This window comes from Pseudophryne corroboree, chromosome 2 (genome assembly GCF_028390025.1).
Source record: "Pseudophryne corroboree isolate aPseCor3 chromosome 2, aPseCor3.hap2, whole genome shotgun sequence".
Taxonomy (NCBI): Eukaryota; Metazoa; Chordata; class Amphibia; order Anura; family Myobatrachidae; genus Pseudophryne; species Pseudophryne corroboree.
The window spans coordinates 705736103-705750031 of NC_086445.1; positions in this window are offsets into that span (position 1 = coordinate 705736103).

Consider the following 13929-nt stretch of genomic DNA (forward strand, 5'->3'; position numbering starts at 1 on the left):
CGCTAAGAGTTCCCTTGCGGGCTTGCTGCGCTCGCCACAGGATCTACTCCCACTCTATGGGTGTTGTGGATACCCACAAGTAGGATTAGCCCTGTTGTACTGGGATTCTGGGTGTCGGTATTGTCAGCTGTCGGGATTCTGAATGCCGGGATCCCCACAGCGGCATTTTAAATTTTTAATTGCAACCCTTTTCTACTAATGTTTAATATACTTTCTAACACTTTAAAGGTAGTGGCTTAAAAATTTGGCACCGTAGATGAAATATCAAAAGGAAGTGCAGTATGTCGGGGAGAGCTCATGGATGGTAAACTGAGAGAGATTACTCTGTGATACCTTTCATTGGACTGTTTTCTTTCTTTATTATTTAATGCTAATGTGTGTTGTCTATATCCTACTTTTTGTTACTTTAAATTGATTTAAAAAGGTGAATAGTTCCTGCTGAAACAGTATGGCTAAAGGTAATAAAACTTCATATGGGAACTAATATTGCAAGACACTCTGCGCTAATCAGATCTAACAGGCTTAAGAAATTAGAGTGAATTCACATGTGTGTAATAAAAACATTTATTCAATGAATTGATCATGTAAACCTTTAAATGAATATATATACTCACTAAATACAAATGATTAAAAACTGTATACATGTACAAGTAACCATATAAATGAACCTAATTGGATCCTATTCCTAATAGCCGGCTATATAAAAATCCGTGTGCAGGAGGATCAGATATTAAATATAGATCATGTCCACAGTCTCTCATGTGAAAGATATCCTCATCACTGATGTATTTATTAAGACCATAGATAGTTCACTTATCAATTAGACAGAGACCATATATTGGGATAAAAAGTTCATCATTTGATATTTAAAAAGTCTCATCAAACGCCTTATGAATGACAACAGGCTCCAAATAGCCTAAAGAGGCTAGCTGTAATGCGCTCACACTCCGTCTCGCTTCAAAAGACGGATCCAACTGGACACTCACTGTGTACGCCATGCGGTTGCGGCTAGGAGACTCCGTTCGTCTCCGACCTCCAGCATGTGTTGTGCCGCTGCAGTCCCAGAGAATCTCGCTGGTGAATTACCGCTGGTGTCCGGCGCTTGCACAGTGATAAACGGGGATATCCAAGAGGAATGGTACTGTCATCAATTGTTTCCCTAACGCGTTTCGCTCGTTCCTGTAGCTTCCTCAAAGAGAGTTCATATGGGAACTAGACAGTTTAAGGAATATCATTATTATAAATAATTTTTCAAAATGTTCATCCACATCAGCTGGGGTGCAAAAAATTCCAAAGATTAACCTGCTCCATCAGGGAGCATTTGAGTAAGGAAAGCACTCACCAGACTTGTGATAATTGCTGATAAAATGTATCAAACCTCACATCAGCGGCATATGCATGGTCAATACGCATATACATGACTATGCGTATGCTGCTGATGTGAAGTTGTGTGTGTGTGTGTAGTGACCACAAATAGAGGGCCCAGCTCACAGGAGCTTACATTCTAGAGGGGCTCAGGATGAACATGTGGAGTCAGAGGTTCTAGTGGGTGGGGTCATAGGCTTTGATGAAGCAATGACTTTTAAGGGCATATATTGTAGGGAAGTTTGAGCATGGAAAAGCATTACAGAGGTTGGTAACAGTACAGGGGAAATCCTGGATGCAGATATGGGAAAAGGTGATCAGGAAGGTGGTGAGGCAGCAGTTATTGGCATAGCTGAGTGGTGGGAGGACGTTTGCATGCCTCTGTAAATGATACTGCAGATATAGGGAGGATAGAAGTGATTCAGAGCTTCATAGTTGTGTGAGCAGAGTTTAGTTTTTATTTGGAAGCGTACAAAGTCCCAGTGGAACATCTAGCAGAAGAGAGGTGCAGCAGAAGTAGTGCGACAAGAGGAAATTGAGGTAGGCAGCAGACTTGATGATTGGAGAGGAGTGAGGTGGGAGTATGCAAGGCCAGGGAGGAGTAGATTTATCTAAGAGAAAGATGCCTATGAATGAATGAAGTTTCAGGGTGAGAAAAGACTTTCAGGAAGATGTAGTATAGTGGATCTTAACCACAAGAGGACACAGTAGTTTGGAGCCAAGACTTTACCTCTATCAGTGAGCATATTCTACAGGAAATGAGACAACTTTGGCTTGTTGTAACTATGGATCAACAACTACCATCCCATGAGGCTTATTTGATGTTAAGGTGCGTACACACGCACCGATGCAGGCTAACGGCCGATACTGACTACATTGTGCCCGGAGGCATGTAGTCAGTATCGGCCCCTCCTGCACACACTATATTTTCTTGTGATGCCGATCCTGCAGGGCTGCACATCAGCATCACAAGTGCATACTAGAGATGTGCACTTGAAATTTTTCGGGTTTTGTGTTTTGGTTTTGAGTTCGGTTCCGCGGCCGTGTTTTGGGTTCGACCGCGTTTTGGCAAAACCTCACCGAATTTTTTTTGTCGGATTCGGGTGTTTTTTTCAAAAAACACTAAAAAACTGCTTAAATCATAGAATTTGGGGGTCATTTTGATCCCAAAGTATTATTAACCTCAAAAACCATAATTTCCACTGATTTTCAGTCTATTCTGAACACCTCACACCTCACAATATTATTTTTAGTCCTAAAATTTGCACCGAGGTCGCTGGATGACTAAGCTAAGCGACCCTAGTGGCCGACACAAACACCTGGCCCATCTAGGAGTGGCACTGCAGTGTCACGCAGGATGGCCCTTCCAAAAAACACTCCCCAAACAGCACATGACGCAAAGAAAAAAAGAGGCGCAATGAGGTAGCTGTGTGAGTAAGCTAAGCGACCCTAGCGGCCGACACAAACACCTGGCCCATCTAGGAGTGGCACTGCAGTGTCACGCAGGATGGCCCTTCCAAAAAACACTCCCCAAACAGCAAATGACGCAAAGAAAAAAAGAGGCGCAATGAGGTAGCTGTGTGAGTAAGATAAGCGACCCTAGTGGCCGACACAAACACCTGGCCCATCTAGGAGTGGCACTGCAGTGTCACGCAGGATGGCCCTTCCAAAAAACACTCCCCAAACAGCACATGATGCAAAGAAAAAAAGAGGCGCAATGAGGTAGCTGTGTGAGTAAGATAAGCGACCCTAGTGGCCGACACAAACACCTGGCCCATCTAGGAGTGGCTACTAGTATCAAGAAGATAGAAAAAAAAAAACACGGGTAGGTGGTATACAATTATGGATGGACGAGCGACTGCCGACACAGAGGTAGCTACAGCCGTGGACTACCGTACTGTGTCTGCTGCTAATATAGACTGGATGATAATGAGATAAAATTAAAATATATATATATATCACACTAGTACTGCAGCCGGACAGGTATATATTATGTAATGACGGACCTGCTGGACACTGTCTGTCAGCACTGCAGACTCCTAAAGTAAGCTACTAGTATCAAGAAGATAGAAAAAAAAAAAAACACGGGTAGGTGGTATACAATTATGGATGGACGAGCGACTGCCGACACAGAGGTAGCTACAGCCGTGGACTACCGTACTGTGTCTGCTGCTAATATAGACTGGATGATAATGAGATAAAATTAAAATATATATATATATATTACACTAGTACTGCAGCCGGACAGGTATATATTATGTAATGACGGACCTGCTGGACACTGTCTGTCAGACTCAGCACTGCAGACTCCTAAAGTAAGCTACTAGTATCAAGAAGATAGAAAAAAAAAACAAAACACTGGTAGGTGGTATACAATTATGGATGGACGAGCGACTGCCGACACAGAGGTAGCTACAGCCGTGGACTACCGTACTGTGTCTGCTGCTAATATAGACTGGATGATAATGAGATAAAATTAAAATATATATATATATATCACACTAGTACTGCAGCCGGACAGGTATATATTATGTAATGACGGACCTGCTGGACACTGTCTGTCAGACTCAGCACTGCAGACTCCTAAAGTAAGCTACTAGTATCAAGAAGATAGAAAAAAAAAAAAACACGGGTAGGTGGTATACAATTATGGATGGACGAGCGACTGCCGACACAGAGGTAGCTACAGCCGTGGACTACCGTACTGTGTCTGCTGCTAATATAGACTGGATGATAATGAGATAAAATTAAAATATATATATATATCACACTAGTACTGCAGCCGGACAGGTATATATTATGTAATGACGGACCTGCTGGACACTGTCTGTCAGACTCAGCACTGCAGACTCCTAAAGTAAGCTACTAGTATCAAGAAGTTGGAAAAAAAAAACAACCACGGGTAGGTGGTATACAATTATGGATGGACGAGCGACTGCCGACACAGAGGTAGCTACAGCCGTGGACTACCGTACTGTGTCTGCTGCTAATATAGACTGGATGATAATGAGATAAAATTAAAATATATATATATCACACTAGTACTGCAGCCGGACAGGTATATATTATGTAATGACGGACCTGCTGGACACTGTCTGCAGAATGCGTTTATAAAAACACCACACGACGAGTGTTTAACTTTTTCAGGCAGACAACCACAATATACTGGTGGTCAGCAGACAATCACAATACTGGTGGTCAGTGGTCACTGGTCAGTCACACTGGCAGTGGCACTCTGGCAGCAAAAGTGTGCACTGTACTTAAAATATGTACTCCTGCTATAACTGCTCCCCAGTCTCCCCCACAATTAAGCTGTGTGAGCAGTGAGCACTCAGCACAGTCAGATAATGATATACAGTATTACATATGATGCAGCACACTGGGCTGAGCACAGATATGGTATGTGACTGTGTCACACTGTGTATCGTTTTTTTTCAGGCAGAGAACGGATTAATTAAACTGGTGGTCACTGGTCACACTATCAGCAGCAAGTAGTACTCCTCCTAATAATATGCTCCCCAAAATTTGTGTCTCTCTCTAGTACTCTAGTCTAAACGGAGAGGACGCCAGCCACGTCCTCTCCCTATCAATCTCAATGCACGTGTGAAAATGGCGGCGACGCGCGGCTCCTTATATAGAATCCGAGTCTCGCGATAGAATACGAGCCTCGCGAGAATCAGACAGCGGGATGATGACGTTCGGGCGCGCTCGGGTTAACCGAGCAAGGCGGGAAGATCCGAGTCGCTCGGCCCCGTGTAAAAAAACCTGAAGTTCGGGCGGGTTCGGATTAGAGATGTGCACCGGAAATTTTTCGCGTTTTGTGTTTTGGTTTTGGGTTCGGTTCCGCGGCCGTGTTTTGGGTTCGACCGCGTTTTGGAAAAACCTCACCGATTTTTTTTTGTCGGATTCGGGTGTGTTTTGGATTCGGGTGTTTTTTTCAAAAAACACTAAAAAACAGCTTAAATCATAGAATTTGGGGGTCATTTTGATCCCAAAGTATTATTAACCTCAAAAACCATAATTTACACTCATTTTCAGTCTATTCTGAATACCTCACACCTCACAATATTATTTTTAGTCCTAAAATTTGCACCGAGGTCGCTGGATGACTAAGCTAAGCGACCCTAGTGGCCGACACAAACACCTGGCCCATCTAGGAGTGGCACTGCAGTGTCACGCAGGATGTCCCTTCCAAAAAACCCTCCCCAAACAGCACATGATGCAAAGAAAAAAAGAGGCGCAATGAGGTAGCTGTGTGAGTAAGCTAAGCGACCCTAGTGGCCGACACAAACACCTGGCCCATCTAGGAGTGGCACTGCAGTGTCACGCAGGATGTCCCTTCCAAAAAACCCTCCCCAAACAGCACATGACGCAAAGAAAAAAAGAGGCGCAATGAGGTAGCTGTGTGAGTAAGATAAGCGACCCTAGTGGCCGACACAAACACCGGGCCCATCTAGGAGTGGCACTGCAGTGGCACGCAGGATGGCCCTTCCAAAAAACCCTCCCCAAACAGCACATGACGCAAAAAAAAAAAGAGGCGCAATGAGGTAGCTGTGTGAGTAAGATAAGCGACCCTAGTGGCCGACACAAACACCGGGCCCATCTAGGAGTGGCACTGCAGTGTCACGCAGGATGTCCCTTCCAGAAAACCCTCCCCAAACAGCACATGACGCAAAGAAAAAAAGAGGCGCAATGAGGTAGCTGTGTGAGTAAGCTAAGCGACCCTAGTGGCCGACACAAACACCGGGCCCATCTAGGAGTGGCACTGCAGTGTCACGCAGGATGTCCCTTCCAAAAAACCCTCCCCAAACAGCACATGACGCAAAGAAAAAAAGAGGCGCAATGAGGTAGCTGTGTGAGTAAGCTAAGCGACCCTAGTGGCCGACACAAACACCGGGCCCATCTAGGAGTGGCACTGCAGTGTCACGCAGGATGTCCCTTCCAAAAAACCCTCCCCAAACAGCACATGACGCAAAGAAAAAAAGAGGCGCAATGAGGTAGCTGTGTGAGTAAGCTAAGCGACCCTAGTGGCCGACACAAACACCGGGCCCATCTAGGAGTGGCACTGCAGTGTCACGCAGGATGTCCCTTCCAAAAAACCCTCCCCAAACAGCACATGACGCAAAGAAAAAAAGAGGCGCAATGAGGTAGCTGTGTGAGTAAGCTAAGCGACCCTAGTGGCCGACACAAACACCGGGCCCATCTAGGAGTGGCACTGCAGTGTCACGCAGGATGTCCCTTCCAAAAAACCCTCCCCAAACAGCACATGACGCAAAGAAAAAAAGAGGCGCAATGAGGTAGCTGTGTGAGTAAGATAAGCGACCCTAGTGGCCGACACAAACACCTGGCCCATCTAGGAGTGGCACTGCAGTGTCACGCAGGATGTCCCTTCCAAAAAACCCTCCCCAAACAGCACATGACGCAAAGAAAAAAAGAGGCGCAATGAGGTAGCTGTGTGAGTAAGATAAGCGACCCTAGTGGCCGACACAAACACCGGGCCCATCTAGGAGTGGCACTGCAGTGGCACGCAGGATGGCCCTTCCAAAAAACCCTCCCCAAACAGCACATGACGCAAAAAATTAAATTAAGAAAAATGAATTAATTAATTAAATTAAGAAAAATTAAAGAAAAAAGAGGTGCAAGATGGAATTGTCCTTGGGCCCTCCCACCCACCCTTATGTTGTATAAACAGGACATGCACACTTTAACCAACCCATCATTTCAGTGACAGGGTCTGCCACACGACTGTGACTGAAATGACGGGTTGGTTTGGACCCCCACCAAAAAAGAAGCAATTAATCGCTCCTTGCACAAACTGGCTCTACAGAGGCACGATCTCCACCTCATCTTCACCCTCCGATATATCACTGTGTACATCCCCCTCCTCACAGATTATCAATTCGTCCCCACTGGAATCCACCATCTCAGCTCCCTGTGTACTTTGTGGAGGCAACTGCTGCTGGTGAATGTCTCCACGGAGGAATTGATTATAATTCATTTTAATGAACATCATCTTCTCCACATTTTCTGGATGTAACCTCGTACGCCGATTGCTGACAAGGTGAGCGGCGGCACTAAACACTCTTTCGGAGTACACACTTGTGGGAGGGCAACTTAGGTAGAATAAAGCCAGTTTGTGCAAGGGCCTCCAAATTGCCTCTTTTTCCTGCCAGTATAAGTACGGACTGTGTAACGTGCCTACTTGGATGCGGTCACTCATATAATCCTCCACCATTCTTTCAATGGGGAGAGAATCATATGCAGTGACAGTAGACGACATGTCCGTAATCGTTGTCAGGTCCTTCAGTCCGGACCAGATGTCAGCATCAGCAGTCGCTCCAGACTGCCCTGCATCACCGCCAGCGGGTGGGCTCGGAATTCTGAGCCTTTTCCTCGCACCCCCAGTTGCGGGAGAATGTGAAGGAGGAGATGTTGACAGGTCGCGTTCCGCTTGACTTGACAATTTTGTCACCAGCAGGTCTTTGAACCCCAGCAGTCTTGTGTCTGCCGGAAAGAGAGATCCAAGGTAGGCTTTAAATCTAGGATCGAGCACGGTGGCCAAAATGTAGTGCTCTGATTTCAACAGATTGACCACCCGTGAATCCTTGTTAAGCGAATTAAGGGCTCCATCCTCAAGTCCCACATACCTAGCGGAATCGCTCCGTGTTAGCTCCTCCTTCAATGTCTCCAGCTTCTTCTGCAAAAGCCTGATGAGGGGAATGACCTGACTCAGGCTGGCAGTGTCTGAACTGACTTCACGTGTGGCAAGTTCAAAGGGCATCAGAACCTTGCACAATGTTGAAATCATTCTCCACTGCGCTTGAGACAGGTGCATTCCACCTCCTATATCGTGCTCAATTGTATAGGCTTGAATGGCCTTTTGCTGCTCCTCCAACCTCTGAAGCATATAGAGGGTTGAATTCCACCTCGTTACCACTTCTTGCTTCAGATGATGGCAGGGCAGGTTCAGTTGTTTTTGGTGGTGCTCCAGTCTTCTGTACGTGGTGCCTGTACGCCGAAAGTGTCCCGCAATTCTTCTGGCCACCGACAGCATCTCTTGCACGCCCCTGTCGTTTTTTAAAAAATTCTGCACCACCAAATTCAAGGTATGTGCAAAACATGGGACGTGCTGGAATTTGCCCATATTTAATGCACACACAATATTGCTGGCGTTGTCTGATGCCACAAATCCACAGGAGAGTCCAATTGGGGTAAGCCTTTCCGCGATGATCTTCCTCATTTGCCGTAAGAGGTTTTCAGCTGTGTGCGTATTCTGGAAAGCGGTGATACAAAGCGTAGCCTGCCTAGGAAAGAGTTGGCGTTTGCGAGATGCTGCTACTGGTGCCGCCGCTGCTGTTCTTGCGGCGGGAGTCCATACATCTACCCAGTGGGCTGTCACAGTCATATAGTCCTGACCCTGCCCTGCTCCACTTGTCCACATGTCCGTGGTTAAGTGGACATTGGGTACAACTGCATTTTTTAGGACACTGGTGAGTCTTTTTCTGACGTCCGTGTACATTATCGGTATCGCCTGCCTAGAGAAGTGGAACCTAGATGGTATTTGGTAACGGGGGCACACTACCTCAAGAAATTGTCTAGTTCCCTGTGAACTAACGGCGGATACCGGACGCACGTCTAACACCAACATAGTTGTCAAGGCCTCAGTTATCCGCTTTGCAGCAGGATGACTGCTGTGATATTTCATCTTCCTCGCAAAGGACTGTTGGACAGTCAATTGCTTACTGGAAGTAGTACAAGTGGGCTTACGACTTCCCCTCTGGGATGACCATCGACTCCCAGCAGCAACAACAGCAGCGCCAGCAGCAGTAGGCGTTACACGCAAGGATGCATCGGAGGAATCCCAGGCAGGAGAGGAATCGTCATAATTGCCAGTGACATGGCCTGCAGGACTATTGGCATTCCTGGGGAAGGAGGAAGTTGACACTGAGGGAGTTGGTGGGGTGGTTTGCGTGAGCTTGGTTACAAGAGGAAGGGATTTACTGGTCAGTGGACTGCTTCCGCTGTCACCCAAAGTTTTTGAACTTGTCACTGACTTATTATGAATGCGCTGCAGGTGACGTATAAGGGAGGATGTTCCGAGGTGGTTAACGTCCTTACCACTACTTATTACAGCTTGACAAAGGCAACACACGGCTTGACAAATGTTGTCCGCATTTCTGGTGAAATACTTCCACACCGAAGAGCTGATTTTTTTGGTATTTTGACCAGGCATGTCAATGGCCCTATTCCTCCCACGGACAACAGGTGTCTCCCCGGGTGCCTGACTTAAACAAACCACCTCACCATCAGAATCCTCCTGGTCAATTTCCTCCCCAGCGCCAGCAACACCCATATCCTCCTCATCCTGGTGTACTTCAACACTGACATCTTCAATCTGACTATCAGGAACTGGACTGCGGGTGCTCCTTCCAGCACTTGCAGGGGGCGTGCAAATGGTGGAAGGCGCATGCTCTTCACGTCCAGTGTTGGGAAGGTCAGGCATCGCAACCGACACAATTGGAGTCGGACTCCTTGTGGATTTGGGATTTGGAAGAACGCACAGTTCTTTGCGGTGCTTTTGCCAGCTTGAGTCTTTTCATTTTTCTAGCGAGAGGCTGAGTGCTTCCATCCTCATGTGAAGCTGAACCACTAGCCATGAACATAGGCCAGGGCCTCAGCCGTTCCTTGCCACTCCGTGTGGTAAATGGCATATTGGCAAGTTTACGCTTCTCCTCCGACAATTTTATTTTAGATTTTGGAGTCCTTTTTTTACTGATATTTGGTGTTTTGGATTTGACATGCTCTGTACTATGACATTGGGCATCGGCCTTGGCAGACGACGTTGCTGGCATTTCATCGTCTCGGCCATGACTAGTGGCAGCAGCTTCAGCACGAGGTGGAAGTGGATCTTGATCTTTCCCTAATTTTGGAACCTCAACATTTTTGTTCTCCATATTTTAATAGGCACAACTAAAAGGCACCTCAGGTAAACAATGGAGATGGATGGATACTAGTATACTTATGGATGGACTGCCGAGTGCCGACACAGAGGTAGCTACAGCCGTGGACTAACGTACTGTGTCTGCTGCTAATATAGACTGGATGATAATGAGATGAAATCAATATAATATCACTAGTACTGCAGCCGGACAGGTATGTATATTTATTATGTAATGACTGATGACGGACCTGCTGGACACTGTCAGCTCAGCAGCACCGCAGACTGCTTCAGTAAGCTACTATACTATAGTAGTATGTACAAAGAAGAAAGAAAAAAAAACCACGGGGAGGTGGTATACAATTATGGATGGACTGCCGAGTGCCGACACAGAGGTAGCTACAGCCGTGGACTACCGTACTGTGTCTGCTGCTAATATAGACTGGATGATAATGAGATGAAATCAATATATATGTATATATAATATCACTAGTACTGCAGCCGGACAGGTATGTATATTTATTATGTAATGACTGATGACGGACCTGCTGGACACTGTCAGCTCAGCAGCACCGCAGACTGCTACAGTAAGCTACTATACTATAGTAGTATGTACAAAGAAGAAAGAAAAAAAAAACCACGGGGAGGTGGTATACAATTATGGATGGACTGCCGAGTGCCGACACAGAGGTAGCTACAGCCGTGGACTACCGTACTGTGTCTGCTGCTAATATAGACTGGATGATAATGAGATGAAATCAATATATATGTATATATAATATCACTAGTACTGCAGCCGGACAGGTATATATATTTATTATGTAATGACTGATGACGGACCTGCTGGACACTGTCAGCTCAGCAGCACCGCAGACTGCTACAGTAAGCTACTATACTATAGTAGTATGTACAAAGAAGAAAGAAAAAAAAACCACGGGGAGGTGGTATACAATTATGGATGGACTGCCGAGTGCCGACACAGAGGTAGCTACAGCCGTGGACTACCGTACTGTGTCTGCTGCTAATATAGACTGGATGATAATGAGATGAAATCAATATATATGTATATATAATATCACTAGTACTGCAGCCGGACAGGTATGTATATTTATTATGTAATGACTGATGACGGACCTGCTGGACACTGTCAGCTCAGCAGCACCGCAGACTGCTACAGTAAGCTACTATACTATAGTAGTATGTACAAAGAAGAAAGAAAAAAAAACCACGGGGAGGTGGTATACAATTATGAATGGACTGCCGAGTGCCGACACAGAGGTAGCTACAGCCGTGGACTACCGTACTGTGTCTGCTGCTAATATAGACTGGATGATAATGAGATGAAATCAATATATATGTATATATAATATCACTAGTACTGCAGCCGGACAGGTATATATATTTATTATGTAATGACTGATGACGGACCTGCTGGACACTGTCAGCTCAGCAGCACCGCAGACTGCTACAGTAAGCTACTATACTATAGTAGTATGTACAAAGAAGAAAGAAAAAAAAAAACCACGGGGAGGTGGTATACAATTATGGATGGACTGCCGAGTGCCGACACAGAGGTAGCTACAGCCGTGGACTAACGTACTGTGTCTGCTGCTAATATAGACTGGATGATAATGAGATGAAATCAATATATATGTATATAATATCACTAGTACTGCAGCCGGACAGGTATATATATTTATTATGTAATGACTGATGACGGACCTGCTGGACACTGTCAGCTCAGCAGCACCGCAGACTGCTACAGTAAGCTACTATACTATAGTAGTATGTACAAAGAAGAAAAAATAAAAAAAAAACACGGGGAGGTGGTATACAATTATGGATGGACTGCCGAGTGCCGACACAGAGGTAGCTACAGCCGTGGACTAACGTACTGTGTCTGCTGCTAATATAGACTGGATGATAATGAGATGAAATCAATATATATGTATATATAATATCACTAGTACTGCAGCCGGACAGGTATATATATTTATTATGTAATGACTGATGACGGACCTGCTGGACACTGTCAGCTCAGCAGCACCGCAGACTGCTACAGTAAGCTACTATAGCAGTATGTATAAAGAAGAATGAAGAAAAAAAAAAAAACCACGGGTAGGTGGTATACAATATTATATATATATATATATATATATTATATACAATTATATATATATATATATATATATATATATTAAACTGGTGGTGGTGATTGATTATTAAACTGGTGGTCAGGTCACTGGTCACACTATCAGCAACTTGCAAGTAGTACTCCTAAGCAGACAATCACAAAATATATTATACTGGTCTGGTGGTCAGTGTGGTCACAATGGCAGTGTGGCACTGACTCTGGCAGCAAAAGTGTGCACTGTACGTTATATGTACTCCTGAGTCCTGCTCTCAGACTCTAACTGCTCCCCACTGTCAGTGTCTCCCCCACAAGTCAGATAATTAATACAGTCACACTATCTAATCTATATCACTTCAGCAAGTAGTAGTAGTATAGTAGTACTCCTCCTAATAATGCTCCCCAAAATTACTACTACTGTGGCTCTCTCTACTGTCTCACTCTCTTCTCTAAACGGAGAGGACGCCAGCCACGTCCTCTCCCTATGAATCTCAATGCACGTGTGAAAATGGCGGCGACGCGCGGCTCCTTATATAGAATCCGAGTCTCGCGATAGAATCCGAGCCTCGCGAGAATCCGACAGCGGGATGATGACGTTTGGGCGCGCTCGGGTTAACCGAGCAAGGCGGGAAGATCCGAGTCGCTCGGACCCGTGTAAAAAAACATGAAGTTCGGGCGGGTTCGGTTTCCGAGGAACCGAACCCGCTCATCTCTAGTTCGGATTCCGAGGAACCGAACCCGCTCATCTCTAGTGCATACACACGGTGCGATATGCACTATGTTTCCGTGCGATATGGACTATATAGTCCAGGACTATATAGTCCATTTCGCACAGAAAATCGCAGCGCGTGTATGCAGCTTACCCTCATGCAGAAGAGGAAAAAACATCAGAGATTCTATAGTACATAATGATATTTCTTCCTTTAGGAAAACATCTAAGTAACATTGGTGGTCATTCCGAGTTGTTCGCTCGTTGCCGATTTTCGCTATGCTGCGATTTGTTGCTAAATGCGCATGCGCATGGTACGCAGCGCGCATGCGCTTAGTTATTTAACTAAAAACTTAGCAGTTTTGTGTTGTCTTTGCGGCGCTTTTCTGTCGCACTGCTGATCGGTGAGTGATTGACAGGAAAGGGGTGTTTCTGGGTGGTAACTGAGCGTTTTCCGGGAGTGTGCTAAAAAACGCAGGCGTGTCAGGGAAAAACGCGGGAGTGTCTGGAGAAACGGGGGAGTGGCTGGCCGAACGCAGGGCGTGTTTGTGACGTCAAACCAGGAACTACACGGACCGAGCTGATCGCAATCTAGGAGTAGGTCTGGAGCTACTCAGAAACTGCAAGAAAATATTTAGTAGCAATTCTGCTACTCTTTCGTTCGCTATTCTGCTAAGCTAAGATACACTCCCAGAGGGCGGCGGCCTAGCGTTTGCCATGCTGCTAAAAGCAGCTAGCGAGCGAACAACTTGGAATGAGGGCCATTGTTTTTACCCGCAATTACAA